Source organism: Bison bison, unplaced genomic scaffold, assembly GCF_000754665.1.
Source record: "Bison bison bison isolate TAMUID 2011002044 unplaced genomic scaffold, Bison_UMD1.0 scf7180017864201, whole genome shotgun sequence".
Lineage (NCBI taxonomy): Eukaryota > Metazoa > Chordata > Mammalia > Artiodactyla > Bovidae > Bison > Bison bison.
Window position 1 is genome coordinate 1,441,532 of NW_011494773.1, and position 5,475 is coordinate 1,447,006.

Genomic DNA, 5,475 nt, shown 5'->3' on the forward strand with positions numbered 1-5,475 from the left:
CTGGGTCCTGTGGTGTCAGAAGTCAGAGGCTTCCTGCATGGAGCAACAGAGGAGTTCTGGCTCTAGGCTGCCCTGGGCTTGAATGGAATACCAAGGATGGCCTTCATTATTTAACATCTCTGAGCTCAGATGGCATGTCTATAAAATGAGGGTCCTCACACCTTCCTCGAAGGCTGGCCTGAAGTGTGCACTTACCCAGCACCTGGCAGGCCACTTGTTTCCTAGGTGGCCAGGCAGAGAGGCGCGACAGGGAGGGGACAGAGAAGCTCCAAGTTGAAGGAAAGCTGGCAGGAGTTCAGGTCTCCCTACCTCTTATCTCCATACTCAAACGGTTCCTTATCTGACCATCTTTAAACCTTCAAAAGTTTCCAATCAGCAAAGGGGAATGTGGTGTGTGGGCCCATGGCTCAGAGGTTCAGAGCTGCAGCTGCTGCTGCTAAGTCGCTTCAGTTGTGTCCAACTCTGTGCAATCCCATAGACGGCAGCCCACCAGGCTCCCCCGTCCCTGGGATTCTTCAGGCAAGAACACTGGAGTGGGTTGCCATTTCCTTCTCCAATGCAGGAAAGTGAAAAGTGGAAGTGAAGTCGCTCAGTCATGTCTGACTCTTAGCGACCCCATGGACTGCAGCCTACCAGGCTCCTCTGTCCATGGGATTTTCCAGGCAAGAGTACTGGAGTGGGTTGCCATTGCCTTCTCCGCAGAGGTTCAGAGAGGACTCCACTAATCAAGACCCACCTGATATTTACAGTCAAAAGCCTAGACACTCCTCTCAACATACCCTTCTTCAAAAGCTATAGCTGCAAAAGAGACCAAGGGACAAATGCTTGTTCCCTGTCCTCTGCTGCTGCTGCTAAGTCGCTTCAGTCGTGTCCGACTCTTGGCGACCCCATGGACTGCAGCCTACCAGGCTCCTCCGTCCATAGAATTTTCCAGGCAAGAGTACTGGAGTGGGGTGCCATGGCCTTCTCTGCCCTGTCCTCTAAGAGCTACTAAAAATACTGAGCCCCACCCCACTAGGTACTCTCTCACGGTTTGCCCATTTGATCACCACCTGTTCTCATAGAAAGCTCTACTTAAGCCCAATGTCCTTAATTTTTAAAAGTCCATTGGAGTTGTTCCCTACTAGGAATCTAGCCCAGGCTCTGCCACTGTGTGACTTTAGGCAGGTTCCGTCATCTCGCTGTGCCTTGGGGTCCTCATTTTTACTAGGTGGACGGACTAGACCTAGGTTCTAACCTCAAGGTCCGTGGATGGATTTTAGATGTGCGTGAACCCCTTTAAAAATCAGGTAACGTTGGTTGTGTCCCAGAAGAGAACTAGGTGGCCAAGGGGCCACTTGTAGAATGAAGACCTTACAGTTGTACTGTATTCCCCTTTGCATCTTTTGAATTTTGAGCCAAAGGAACATATTACCCATTTAAATATAAATACATAAAATTTGTATTAAAAAGGAAAGAAAATGTATGCAAGACCTTGTGTGGGGGCACATAGTTTTGAAGGAAGGATCCATCATTTTCATCAAATTTTTCTGACCCCAGAAAGGTTTAAAAACATTGTACTAGATGCCCATAAGCGTCATTCCCTGTTCCGATTTCCGTGATTTGACAAAGTATTAAGAGAAAACAAAAGTGAATTTCAGTACTCATTACATCAACAGCCTGGGCTGAATGCTTGTGAAAATGCACCCTGAAATCATGTTTAACAACATAGGTGTGCATGCCTACATGAGCTGAAGGTTTTAGATGTGAATGCCAGACTTATTTGACAGGATGAGTTGTCCTCACTGGTGGAGATCAAGGTCAAAAATTGACCCCCATCAGCCTATTCTGTCAAAGCTGTTGAACTAAGTCCTCCTTGCCCCACCCCAGTACCCACTCAAAGAAACATCCAGCTCAGATTTACTGCACAAACAATGCCTATAAATAAAAGCGATACGGATTTTTTTTGTAAGTGTTAGCCACTTTGGCGTGGAGCGGCGGGAAGGCAATGAGAAGCAGGAAATGGAGGAGGTGGGCAGATCCAGGGTGAACTGGAGATGAAGGAGGCCTAGCTCATCAGAGACCTACGTCTGAACCTCTGAAACCCACAAGAATCCTCTTGTGCTGGAGAGGAAATCACTTCCTGGGTGTACAATTGTGGATGGCGTCAGGGTGGAATCTAGCTGAGGGATCAAAGCAAGACTGGTTAAGGCAACCCGACTAGCAGCTGAATAGGTCAGAGCAATGAGAAAGGTCACAGTTTCAAAAAAAAGAAGAGCGAAGAGGCAGCCGCCATTTAACAAATGGCCCTGGGCAATGGTAAACTTTAATTAACTGCACCATTATAATTCACTTCCACTCCAAACTCCAGCTCTCCCTCTCAGCACCTCCCTCCTTCCCTTCCCCCAGGTCTCATCAAGGCAGGTTTCCTTAGTGAAACCCAACTGGCCGCCTGTGCTGGAGGCTTCGTTATTACAGCTCTGCCTCTTCTGCTAATAATGCACCCAGCCACAAGAAGGAAGAGCAAACTACAGTTCTCAGCTCTTAATGACAGGCCCCTTGTCTACCTATGGGCACTAAATCAAGGATTCTGTAATCCTTCAAGTTCCTGAAAGGAATACCGTAGCAATGAAGCATTCAGTGGCAGGTGAGCAGGAGCAGACGTGCACACAGAGGCAGGTTAACAGGGCCAACGTCCCCCTGGAACCACTGGGCAGTGCTCACCAGGTTCACACCTAGACCTCGTCATCCACATGCCCAAGGTGCCATGAGCAGCTCAAGGGCAATGGCTGCACCCACCGCACCTTCATTCACTGGTGGTTAAATCACACCAGTGACACTCTATCTCTGTATTCTCAGGCTGCTGAGGTTTACCCATTTTATGTGTGTGCGCAGTGGGAGTGGGGGTGGGGAGCACCTCAGAGGATCTTCCAGGCAAAACATGCTTGGTTTTTATTAATGAGCTTATGAGAAAAAGCCAACCCAGACCTTTAAGTGAAACGTGTGATTGGTAGCCAGGCGAGGATAGGTTTTAGAATTAACTCTTCCTACGGTCTGCTATGCATTATCACCCCCCAAGATAATTACCCCTGAGGATGAAAATAGGTTTCATGACTCATAAGCACCAATACAACACTTGGCAGCAGATGAAAATGCAAGGACACATTTGCAGGAAGCTGACACGCACATCTATTTATATGTGGGGAGATTCTTAAAGAGGTGAGACAGGCACCTCCCGAGTACCAGGATTAAGAGACTGCTGCAGATCCATCAATTGCCATTTATCCACACCCTCAAACACACACACACACACACACACACACACACACACACACACACACACAGAGTCATGGTTTCCACTACTTCAAGGATGGTGGTGGCAAAGCACGAACAGAAACCAAAAGGGTTATTAACAGCAAGTCAGAACACCAACCCAATCTTCACATGGGTGTTCTGGGCCAACCAGTGATTTGTTTTTCCCCCAAACTCATCTGTACCCATACCCACCGCCCTACCCTTTGATTTGAGTGGGGTGGGGATTGCCCAGTCTCTTTCCTTATTTGCTATACCTCTGGCCTCTGCTATTCCTCTGGTGATAAAGATCTGGGTCCAGCTTACCTCCACCAGGAATGGGGTGTGGCCAGGAGTGGATTTCTGATAGCATCTGGTTTTTTGCTTCCTCCATCTCATTTTCTACTTTCCTTCCATTTAACTCTCCAGGAAAGTACAAGGTTCAAACCAGGTTTGTTTGCCTTCCCTTGGTTCCCATCTAGGCTCAATCAAGGGGCTCTGAGTCCCTAAAAGATGTTCCAGTCCCATCCCCTTCCTTCTGTACCTCACAGATGCCACCAGAAAGTTGATTAGATGAATAACTGCATTTCAACCAGTGGGAATGGGTTCTATTTGCTGTCATAAGCCACCACTGCCCCAGGAACAGGGTTTGGGTTTTTCCCCCTTTCTCTCTCCCACTCTGCAACCAACTAGGGGTTCTGCTTTAAAAATCATCGTCAAAAGCGGGGCGGGGAGGGGGGGATGTGGGGCGGTGAGAAGGAAACGTATCACGAATGAAGTGAAACTGCTTCCAGTGCAGAACTGGAAGCTGCTAGAACTCTCCTGAGTACAATGGATGTTTCCCACTTCCACAGCCCTTCTGCCGGCTCCCAACTCCATGGCACTTTTTGCTTTAAATGTACGACAACAGTGATTTCTGCCACATCTAGGAGGCAAAGCACCCCAGTTTTTTTTCTGCTTCCCCTCATCCCACTTCCCTAAGTCACAGCTGCATTGGGTATCAGCATATACTCGGGGCCACAGGGCAAGGGACCAAAAAAGCATCCCTGACAAAGTCATTTGCAGCTGGGGTGCGCATGGCGGGGGTGGGGAAGCAGAGATGCTGAAGAGTAAACAGAGATCGCTTAGTCAGCAACTGTCCCGCCCCAGAGGTGAATGTAAATAGCCTGGTACAGAAGGGGAGGAGCGGTCAGCCAGCACTGGGCCTTCTACAGAGGCCACCGCTGAGGGCTTTCAAAGGCACCGGTGCGCGTCTGTACTCTCTGTCTGTCGGAAGTAGTGAGGCGCTGTCCCTGCTGGTGCAGCTGTGCAGTCTTAGCCCTGGAAAAACACACTTGCTGACTCGGGGCAGAATTAATATCAATTGAATTTATTACAAGTTACTAAGCTCCAAGGCACATTACAGTGTTCTGTTAACTACAGAAATGTATAAAGGACAAACAGAGCAGATTCTCCATGTCTAGCATTTCGCTCTACTGTTCAAAAAGCATCCGTGCATCAATAAAGCAAAAACAAAACAACACGTGAAGATCCAACACATTCAGGTCAGTAGAAACAAACCAAAAAACATTTTCCCTCACCAACTTGCAACAAAAAACACCCACCCACCCCCAACACCCCCCTTACCATTTTGCAAAGGAAACAGAAAACAAAAACAAAAACAAAAACAAAAAACCAGAACAAAACTGAACAAAATAAAGTGAAGACTCCAACACTTGGGGCTGTTCAGAAAGAAGCTCTCACCATTTTATAGCATCATTTTTTTTTTAGGCAGCAACACTGGCCTTGGCAAAAAAAAAAAAAAAAAGTCACTTTCTTTTGTGTGTTTTTTTTTTTCCTTTCAGTGAGTGCATAACATTTACAAAAATACACACCAGCAGCAGTCGTTGCTAAGGGCTATTACTTCTGTACCTAGGCAAACACTCTGCCACCAATAAATGCTAACGAATATGATGCAAATGACCCAACCAATTATTATACTTAACACAAACCAGCTTATCCTTCAAATGAAGAAGTTAACATACCTTTGTTTCAAAATATAGAAACATACAACGAAAATAATGTCTATACATAAGACTAACTTTTTGCAGTTTGTTATATTCACAATTCTACATCTTGGGCGCGAAGGGGTGAGGGGGGCGGTCAAGGGGTTGGGGAAGGGGCCCTCTGGACAGGAGGAGCTGGTCTGGGGCAAAAGGGGTGGTT

The 5,475-nt window shown here is 47.2% G+C and overlaps 1 protein-coding gene across 1 annotated transcript in view; it reads right to left on the reverse strand.

The window, feature by feature from the left end:
• Positions 1–4,618: 4,618 nt before the first annotated feature.
• IRF2BPL (interferon regulatory factor 2 binding protein-like) overlaps positions 4,619–5,475 on the reverse strand; it is a 3,519-nt gene continuing 2,662 nt past the window's right edge. Inside the window, exon 4 of the mRNA XM_010844410.1 lies at positions 4,619–5,471. The gene's annotated coding sequence lies outside the window, so the exon portion shown is untranslated. The remainder of the gene's footprint in view (positions 5,472–5,475) is intronic.